We start from the raw sequence: 10,933 nt of genomic DNA on the forward strand, positions 1-10,933 counted from the left end.
CCACACTTGCCCCGTTCATGCCCCGTTCATGCCCCACTCACGCCCCACTCATGCCCCGTTCATGCCCCACTCTTGCCCCGTTCGTGCCCCACTCACGCCCCACTCATGCCCCGTTCATGCCCCACTCATGCCCCACTCACGCCCGGTTCATGCCCCACTCTTGCCCCGTTCATGCCCCGTTCATGCCTCACTCACGCCTCACTCATGCCCCGTTCATGCCCCACTCATGCCCCGTTCATGCCCCACTCATGCCCCACTCATGCCCGGTTCATGCCCCACTCATGCCCCGTTCATGCCCCACTCATGCCCCTCTCCAAGAAGCAAGGGCAACTCAGGCCAATGATCCTGGCCCATTGTGTGTTACTGAAGAAGGCTGTCCCCAGGTTCACAAGGGAACATGTTGCCTGCAGGACAATCTCCCCCCAGAGCTCCAAACACAAAACTGGAGCAAAACCCTCGCACTCTCAGCATCACCTCAACTTACAAGACACCCTTCCTTTCTCTGGATTCTTTCCCAGAAAGATATGATCGAGGCGATGTGGAGAAGAAGGAACCTTGTGCGTCTAATCTGGTGCACTTGTTATGCCAAACAGTATGGAGGCTCCAGAAAATTGAAAATAGAGCTACCACATGATTCAGCACTCCCACTCCCGAGCACATATTTGAAAGACATGAGATCACTGTCGCAAAGACAGGTCTGCATCCCATGTGCAGCGTGATTCGCAACAGCCAAGACATGAAAGCGAGCCAAACGTACATCAACAGATAAATGGATAAATAAAATGTGCATCTGTCCATGGAATATTATTCAGCGTCTCAGAAAAGCAGGAAACGCTCCCATTTGCAACAACATGGACGAACCTCATTTCACGTGCGGAGTGAGGGTCAGACACAGAAAGACAAACAGTGCATGACGTCACTCACACGTGAAATCTAAAACAGCAAGTAAAGTGGCGCTGCCAGGAGTCGGAGAGGAGGGAAAACGTGGACGTACTGGTCAAGGCGTGCAAAGTCTTAGTTACACGAGATGACGAAGTTCCGGAGACAGAGTGCACGACGTGAGGACTTAAAAACACTGTATTGTGAAACGACAGATACCCACCATGTGCTTCGACGTGGATGGACCTGGAGGGTATGATGCTGAGTGAAGTAAGTCAATCGGAGAAGGACAAACATTATATGGTCTCATTCATTTGGGGAATATAAATAATAGTGAAAGGGAATAAAGGGGAAAGGAGAGAAAATGAGTGGGAAATATCAGGGAGGGAGACAGAACAGGAGAGACTCCTAACTCTGGGAAACGAACTAGGGGTGGTGGAAGGGGAGGAGGGCGGGGTGGGGGTGAATGGGTGACAGGCACTGAGGGGGGCACTTGTCGGGATGAGCACTGGGTGCTATTCTATATGTTGGCAAATTGAACACCAATAAAAAATAAATTTATTAAAAAAATAAAAATAAAAAAATAAAAAAAAAGAAAAGACCAAAATAAATAAATAAATAATAAATAAAAACACTGTATTGCGTGCCTGGAATTGGCTGGGGGGTAACTCTTAGGTGTTCTCACTAAGAGATAAAGAAAAAGGAAGTGATGTCAGGGGCTGCGTATATTAATTACCTAGACTGTGGCGATCATCTCACGATGTACACATAGACTACACAACTGTAGGCCTTAAATATATACAATTTTTAATTGTTAATTATTCCTCAATAAAGCTAGGGGTGGGGAGAGACTACACATCTTTTTTTTTTTTTTTTTTTTTTTAAGACTACACATCTTATTCCTTCCTTTTTCTGGGCCTTTCCCTCCCTCTTCTCCCCATAACTTCAGGAACAGAAGGGCTGGGCCTCAGACCTCAATGTGCTAATTTGGGCATCTCCTCTCAGCAAAACATGGCTTTCAGGTCTATTGCTTAGTAGCAAGAGCCTATTCTGAATGCCAGAATCTGAGTATTAGTTTTTTGATTTCCCTTGACATTAGCTTTTCAATTGTCAACAAATCCCCCATTAGTTGTCACAGTGGCACAAGCATGAGGCAGACGGGCACCTCGGTGCCGTTGGGGGTACGACAACAAATTCAAAAGAAGTGCAGGAGAGAAAGCACACTAGTGTTTTCCTACTATTCCTCCCATTTCACAAAGAAATTACCTTTCCATAGTCATCGGTGGATCCGCTGTCTCCAGATGTCCTCCTGGATGCCTTACAGCAGGCCAGTGGCGTTGGTCACATTACACAGTAATGAAAGCAGAGAAGTAACTTCTGCCTTTCAAGAGAGAAAACAGAAAGTGCCCGGTAAGCAGATTTCCTCCGTAAATACAGACCAGTGAGCACAGGTTAAATCTAGAAGCTGTAATCACACTAGATACGGTCGTTGAATGAAATTTCTGCTTAAGAGGGTGAATTTTTAAAGTCGATGAATGACAGTAGAGGTAGAACTTAGAAATCTTGGGCCCCAGTGTGGGCCAAAGAAAAGGTGCCCCGAGGGGTGTCCTGAATAGCAATACAAGGAACTAGGACACAACTTCTTGTTGCCAAAAAGTCCCAAGTGGAGACAGCCAGGCCGATGGCTTCGCTGCTGCCCAGGGACGTGAAGCGCAGAGGGCAGGACCACCGGGGAAGGGGTGACAGCAAGATGAAGGCCTGAGGCTCGACACCAAACCAGAGAGCACAGGGAAGGCCCCCAGCTGGCAAGGCGTCCCGGGCCCACACTCGTGCAGCGAGTGATAGGTCTGTACTGGGGACGCTGAGGACGGGAAGACGTACCCAGGAGTGAGGCTAAGCAAGGGGCACAGACCGGAGAAGCCATGCGGGTGGGCTGAGTACAGAAGACATGTAAGAGCAGGAGGGCAGGTGCACAGAGCCTGCATCCTCGCGGGTGAACTGACTCTGGTCTAAGCAACCTTCCTGGTATGACCGGACAGTGGCTGGCGTGCAGGCGGGCGTTACCCACCGGGGCCAGGGCAGGCCCTGAGCTGTTGGCCACTGCAGGGAATCACCGGGGAAGGAAGCTTCAGAGTTCCAGAAAAGAACTAGGGAATTCATGGGAGGAGCAGAGGAAGCCCTGAGTCTCTGCCTTCAAAATGTCTTGGAGGGTGCCTGGGTGGCACGGTCGTTGCCTGGGTGGCACAGTCCTCTGGGCAACGGACCCTTGGTTTCCACTCTGGTAGCGACTCAGGGTTGTGAGGTCAAGGCCCAGGTCAGGCTCTGTGCTCCGCAGGGAATCTCTCCCTCTCCCTCGGCCCCTCCCCGTCTCTCTCTCTCTCTAAAATAGATATGCAAATCTTTAAAATTAATTAGTTAATTGATTAATTAAGATGGCTCGGGGTCCTGACACCAGACATGCCCCTTCTCTGCTACAGCCTCCATCTCCTGCAAGCCTACGGATCAGGGGCGAGGAGATCACGTATGCGTTTTAAGGGTGCCTGTGAGTTTTAAAGTTTTTCCTTCCAGGGATTACAATCAAGATTATAGGGCATGGTGTTCCTGCGATACACGGAGCCCGTCATGGCTAAAAAGAAAGTGGGGGTGGGGGGTGGGGGTGTGCAATGCTAGGGCGACAGGAAAAGTTGCAGTGACTTCATAGGTGCAAAAATTCTGAATTAAATGCCATTTCAATAGGTCTCTATTGAGGCTGGAAAGACACATTGTAGAAGCAAACAGATGGTACAGAAATTCAAAAACAATGAATGTAGTGGCCCTTCTAAAAAAACCAGTTCCTAGCAATAGCTGGTGTCTATCCAACATTCTCAACTGGAAACTATAAACTCACTTTATTTGGGGACATCTAAGGCCTCAGGGCAGGATATGATGAGTCCAATAAGAGCTGATGATCTTCCCTACAAATATTTCCAGAACACGTCACCTCCGGGCCATTCCCACCACCTGTGTTTGCTCGCAAGCCGTCCGCAGCTCTCACCTGCGTTGCTGAAACGGCCTCCCAGCCTCGCGGGGCGACTCCCTCCTCCGCCCCATCTCCAGGTGGACGCCACATGTGCTTTTCTGTGAATGCTCCAGGAGCCGCTCTGACCCAGGGAACTAGAAGATGGATATGCTGGGGTTCACCCTTCCTGTCCCGAAGGCCCCGTGGGTCCCATGGTTCGGGTCTGGGGGAGATCAAGTGCTAATGCCCACTGGGGGCGGGTGGGGAAGGGCAAGTGTGCGGGAGCTTGTAGAACCCGATCATCCACACGCCTCGCATTTGGGCCCAGCCTGGAGGACACGGGGTGGGGTACGGTAGAGCTCCTCCCTGCCCCCCTCCATCATGCAGGAAGTTTATTCATTATTTCCTCCCTCCCCCCATCCAGTCATCCATCCATTCAGCGAGCACCAAGTACTGCAGGCACTGTTCTAGAAGCTGGAGATCGAACGCTGAATAAATACTGAAGGGACAGAGAATGCCTTCATCCTTCACGTCCCACCACCGTGACCCGCGCGTAGCTCAGCAGAGCAAACCCCTAAATGTTTTAAACCCAAGCATGATGGACTCAGAGGGAAAGAATATTTCAAAATTAGCCTGCATTGAAGCCACATGTCTGCAGAATTCTCTCGCGTAGGACCTCACATGGGGCTGGTTTTCCACGTCGACCCTCGCGTTAAGCAACACAAGCTTGTCCCCGGTCTGACATAAGGGGCACCAGGCTGGGCGACGCACACACCCTCCCCCTGACCTAGGGAGCTCGTGGCGTGCCTCCTCGTAGAAACTCCCTCTCCCCCTTGACTAGCTTGTCGACCAACATCAGCTCCAGGTAAAGGCCTCATGGGCGCCCACGCATGCACCCCAGTCCGGATGCCGCCCGCCGCTCGTGCCCCTGCTGGCCGTGTCCACCGGGCGAGCCTGGAGTGACCTTCCAGCTCTGGGTCACCCTCAGGATTTAACGTCTACTTGGATATAAGCCCGAGGAACATAAAATATCCACAACTAAGCCTTTCGTTCACTTCTCACGCGGAGCTGCTTGCCTCGTTTACGGGACACGAAGAATAAAGATTGCCTTTTGCCTGCCGAGTAGCGTCTACTGTTTTGAGACAGGTCTTCAAGAGTAAGTAAAAATTATTGTTTTCATAATAAGTATTCGCCTCCAGCTCTCAGACTCCGTGATTCGATGCCCAGCATTGTAGGTGCCCGTGAAGGGACGGCCTCCTACCCCCTCCTTGGGTAAGGAGTTCAATCCAGGGCCTCCCAGCGCCGTGACCCGCAGCCGTCACCGTGGAGGATCGTCCCGCAGACTCAGCCGGCACATTAGGCCCCTGCAGGGTGGGGCCCGCGGCGACGCCTCAGTCCTAAGAACACCAATAAAAAATAAATCTGTAAAAAAATAAAAAATAAAAAATAAAAGAATCCGTTCCATCCGAAAGGAAGAAATAGAGAAGCCCTCGCGGTCATTGCTGGCTGGGATTAACCTCTTCAGGATCACTCAAAACCATGAAAGCTCAGAAAAGCCAAGCCGGGAATTCTCGAATTCTCATTTGACAATCCTTTGCCTGGCGGTTGGTCCAGTGAACGAGCAACTTTAAAATCGAACTGACCAGGCTTTCCTCCAGGCCTTGCCCTCACCAGGTATGTGAACTTGGGCTGGTTTCTTGACTTCTCTGAGCCTTTTTCCTACTCTTTAAAACAGAAATTAAAAAAAAAAAAAAAAAGCAAAAACAAGAACAATTCGTTGAGTTGCCCTGAGGAGGAAAGGAAATAAGTAAACACACCAGAGTAGTGTCTGGAACACTGGAGACTGTCAACAAATATTTCTGACTTTACTTCAAAAATATAAAATCTACCAGGAGGCCATTTTTCTGGGTCTGTGTTCTGTTAGTTATACAGCATTGTTCATAGAGAATTTTTATAGTAAACACGTACAGGATTATTAGACCCAACGTGTAGAAAATTCTGCTGCCTGGTTTCTATTAACCAGAATTCTCATATATCTTTAGTAGAATTATAATTGTCACTCACAACCCACCCTGCTGTCTACTAAAGTATCTTCTGAGTCATTAAAAACAGATGGAATTATGTTTTAAATGGCACTTTTTCAAAATTGCATTCTATTGTGTTATTTATTTAGATACACATTTGCAAGGAAAAGATGACCTTCGCTTCATCTGAAGACAGTGAAATACCCTCCCCTCCGTTTCTTGCGAATTTCTAATGAGCCAAGGATGATTATAACAAGAGTCAATAAATTGTGTCACTCGTTTCCCTACCGACGGTTGAAAAACACACAAATCTTCAGAGAAAGTTGTTAGGCCAACAGATCGCAGCGGGAAGTAGGTGTGCACACAAATGGAAGCACTAAGGTGTGAGCACCTCATCCGTCCGTGGCATCCCACAGGCTGGATCCAACAGGAGACCAGACGGCAAGAGTCACAAGTGACCACGCCCAGTCCATCCAGTGTCTCAAGGCCCAGACACGAGGGAGAAGGGAAAAGTGGATTCGGGGGGAGCAGTGAGGTTGGCCTACTGCACACCTAGCGATGCACTTACTGCCATGGGGGGAAGTCTGTCTTTCTTAACTAGCTGCAGTGTGAGAGCTTTAAATCTTCCCTGCTGTGGACAGACAGTAAAAACCACAGTCATACGACGATGGGGCCAAGCCACCCTGCGTCCCCTAGAAATGTGTGTAGTGTATTTAATTCACCCAACAAGTCTTTATTTCATGTCTCCTTGAAAAGAGACACTGACATTTCTGCTCGATTGAGTCGTGTGCGTTCCAGAACACACCCCCCGTTCTCAAAACTCTGGCACTAACGTTACAGAGTTTATGGGGAAAGTAGGGCAGAGCAGAGCACGCCAAACCCATAAAGCTTTGTGTTGTTGTTGTCGTCGTCTTAATTTTTTTAATTTTATTTAAATTCAATTTGCCAACATATAGTGTAACACCCAGTGCTCATCCACAGGCTTTGTAACGGGAGGGCTCCCAACAACAGCAGTCATTGGCTCCTGGGGAAGGCCTGGAGCAGAGGAGACAGGCAGCTCAGGCTGGCCAGAACCGCCCAGAAACACCCTGGAGAGGGCAGGGCCGTGGGGGGCTCAGGGGGCAGGTGGTGTGGGCAGCGCTCCAACTGACAGGCGGCCAGCGAGGTGGGCCCTGCAGCAGCACCGTCCACCCAGACCAGGGCTCCAGGGACAAGGCCCCGACACAGCCACTCTCTTTACGCCTCTGCACGCGCGGCCACAGCCTCGTGCTGCTCGGGCAGCAAGGCCTCGAAGGCTTCCCCTGTGTGATGAGGTTATGATTCCATTCCCAGGTCTACTCTGCTTCCTCGCGTAGACAAGAAAGTCATGAGTGAGGCACAATGACCTCGATTGGACAACCCTGGCGTGGTCCTCTCGGCTTCCCTAAAAGAAAGCCGCCCCAGGCAAAGCTGACCTGGTACCGGGGCCGCGGGAATGAAGGGAGAAGGGAAATGAGTGAAGCGGGAGATGGTACCGAGGTGGCCGCGGCTTCACAGACACGCCTGCTCTGGGCCGTGTGGATGTTTCCAGAAGGGCCCCAGGGAGCCACGGTATCTCAGGAGAGATTGCTTCGTTACTGCCTTGAGTTAAGAGACGTCATGAACCTATGAGCTCGCAAGTGGGAAAAGCGATGGCTGAGCGATTCCTTTTATGAGAATTCTCTCGCTTTCTGTGCCTTTCGCGGATGCTGGTTTTCACTCAGCACTGATGAGGACGGAAGGGCACCTGCCGTCCCCCATGTCAGCAGCGGTGCGTGGGGTCCATGCGGGGCCCTCTTCGAGCCCCGACTGGTGGCGGCCGCCGTGCTCTCTGCCCCTGCTGTGCCCACCCAGCCTTTCCGTCAGGAAGTGGGGCTCCCCGGCCCGGCCCTGGGGACTCTAGCAGCACGCTTCCACCCCCTCGCTACCCCTCACTCGCTGCGCTGGCACCATGCTTTAGTGAACAGAGCGGATAGTAGGCATCTAACAAATCAAATGCGTAAACCCCCACTGAGGCTACTAGACTCGGGTGATGAAGCCTGTTAATGAGGTTACTGTCATCAATCTAATCCCCAAACCAGCCAGTTGCTCTAACAGACACCATCCCATAGACCAGCTTTTCATCTGACTGTGTTTCTCCAAACACAGGTGTACAGCAAAATGGAAACAAGTTTTCACAGAAAACAAAAAAATTTGGGGGGGGGGGGCGGGGTTTCCTATGAGCAAATAATTTTAGGCAGGATAGGGTTATACAAACATGAAAAGGCATCTTCACTGCAGGACTTCCCAAGGCCTGACATTAATGTTCATTAACACTTATGATGATGTGTACGACGGTTCTCCCTCCGTGAGAGGACGGCAACCTGCAGTGTTCCCTCCTCTCATTTTGTTGTTGTTGTTGCGTTTGCCAGTTTGATGGTTAACTTGGAAGGTGTTTTTGGATGAGATTAACGTTCAAATTGGTGAGCTCTGAGTAAAGTGGATCGTCCCCCATGATGTGTGTGGGCTTCAGCCCATCAGCTGAAGGCCTGACTGGAACAAATGACTGGGCTCCTGAGCAAGATGGGATTCTTTAGCAGATGCCTTCACATCCCATCTGCACCACTGGCTTTCCTTAGTCTCCAGCCTTCAGACTGGGACTGAGTCATCTGTTCTCCTGGATCTCAACCCTGCCAGCCCACAGATTTTGGACGTGCCAGCCTCCATAAGTGTGCAAGCCAGTTTCTTCTGATAAATCTCTTTCTCCATGTATATACAACCCATCACTCATATTTCTCCAGAAAACCCTGACTAATAAAGACTTGGTACGTAAGTGAGGCAATAAGCCAGCTCTCCGGCAATAGGTTGACTACGGTGGACAGCTTCCATCACGAAGGGGCGGCATTTTGTTCTTGAAACAGACATTTACTCTGGATATAGCCTTGCCTTCCCTGCATGGAACGCTTCTTCCAAAACTACCATCCATGAACCCACAGAACACCTTCTCCACCATCATGGCATTCCCCACAGCGTGGTTTCTGTTGTTGTTGCCCACTTCAGGGCAAACGGAGTACAACGGTGGGCCCATGCTCAAGGAACGCACTGGTCTTACCATGTTCCCCATCGCCCTGAAACAGCTGGTTCAGTGGAATGGCAAAACGCCCTTCTGAAGACTGAGTTACAGCACCAGCTAGGCTGTAGCCCTTTGAGGGACGGGAGCAAGGCTCTCCAGGGGGCTGTCTGTGCTCTAAATCGGTTCCTAACACACACTGCTGTGGTCTCGGGAGCTAGGATTCACAGGTCCAGGTGGCATCACTCACTCTTACCTCTAGTAACCCACCTACAAAGCTTCTGCTTCCTGCCCCCAGGGCCTTATACTCCAGGCCTGCTGGCCTAGATGTCCTAGTTCCAGAGAGGAATGCTTCCACCAGGAGACACAACAGCGATTCCACTGAACCAGAAGCTAAGGCTGCTACTTGGCCATTTTGGGCTCCTCATGCCCCCAAAGCAATAGGCAAAATAGGGAGTCACATTACAGGTTGGAGTTATCATCCTGGCCGCCAAGGGACAATTGGGCTGCTGCTCCCAGTGGAGCTGAGGAAGAGCATCCCTGGGAGACAGGAGGGGCCTCACGGTGGGATTACCGTGACCTGTGATGCAGATCACTGGTAAAGCATAACAACCCAATCCGGGCAGGACTACTCATGGCCCAGACCCTTCAGGAATGAAGGTGTGGATTACCCCACAAGGTTAAAAACAACAACAACAAAACCCTTGAGCAGCTCAGATGGTGATGCTGGCCAAAGGCAAAGGGAATACAGGGTAGATGGTGAAAGAAGGGCGCTGCCGGTGCCAACTACTACCACGTGGCCAGTTGCAGGAATGAGGACTGCAATTTGCAGGAGTATTTCCTCATTTTGTTTTGAATGTGTGTGTGTTTGTGTAGGGGTGTGCGCGTGCATGAAGCAAGTACTTCCGTTTCCCCCCCTCTTATCCCCTTTTCATGTAACACAAGATGTATTGATTTTGTATCATAGTAAGTGTTGTTGACTTTACATCATCGTATTTAGGCGACAGGGTACCAAGAAGAATGAAGATCATTCCAGGACTTTGCGGCCTCATCTGGAGAGAGAGTTGGCAGGTATTAGATTGTATACGCAATCTTTGTATCTCGTCAGCAGAATTATGACCTTGTTATTGTCTTAATTTGGTGGTTACGTATGGTTTAAAGCGATGCCTACAGGTGCCATGTTGACACAGGGCGGATTTGTGACAGTTAGTTTTATTTTTCGACTCAGAGGGTGTTTTGGATGACAGTAATATTTAAATCAGTAGATTGTGATGGAAGTAGATTCCCTCCACAATGTGAGTGGGCCTCATCCAATCAGTTGGAGCCCCGAGTAGAACAAGAAGACCAACCAAGAGAGAATTTCCCAGCATAAGGCCTTCAGACTTCACTGGTACACCGGCTCTCCTGGGTCTTGCACCCGCTGGCTCACACTGCAGATTTTGGAGCTGTCGACCTCCATAACCACGTGAGCTGATTTCTTATAATAAAGCTCTATTTATATACACCTGAACAGTTCTGTTTCTCTGGAGAACCCTGATTAATACAGCCTGAAAAAATCTTTTTCTCATGAAACCACGATTAACATTTTGTGAGACACTGGAGTTCCAAGGAGAACAATCAGTTAGGGAAATGCCACCTTAGACCACGGCCTTCTAGAAGGCCTGCTACCTCACCAACGCAGAATATTGGTAAGAAAGCGTCTGAAAAAAGTGAAGAAACCTAGTGCAATTATCACCCTGTGATTAGCAGGCTTTCATAGTAGTGGACTCGTTCACAGGACAATTTTTATTTATTTATTTATTTATTTATTTATTTATTTATTTTTATGTATTCATTCACTCATTCATTCATTTAAAGATTTTATTTATTTATTCCTGAGAGACACAGAGGCAGAGACCCAGGCAGAGGGAGAAGCAGGCTCCATGCAGGGAGCCCGATGCGGGACTCGATCCCAGGACCCCGGGG

At 49.8% G+C, this 10,933-nt stretch overlaps 1 long non-coding RNA gene across 1 annotated transcript; it reads left to right on the forward strand.

Moving 5' to 3' along the window:
- The first annotated feature begins 556 nt into the window (after nucleotides 1–556).
- On the forward strand, nucleotides 557–10,682 carry LOC125755016 (uncharacterized). The gene is made up of 3 exons (XR_007410458.1): nucleotides 557–1,149; nucleotides 2,156–2,289; nucleotides 3,850–10,682. It is a non-coding gene; the product is annotated as an uncharacterized LOC125755016 (long non-coding RNA).
- Nucleotides 10,683–10,933: the final 251 nt, after the last annotated feature.

The sequence above is a fragment of the Canis lupus genome, chromosome 4 (genome assembly GCF_003254725.2).
Source record: "Canis lupus dingo isolate Sandy chromosome 4, ASM325472v2, whole genome shotgun sequence".
Classification (NCBI taxonomy): domain Eukaryota; kingdom Metazoa; phylum Chordata; class Mammalia; order Carnivora; family Canidae; genus Canis; species Canis lupus.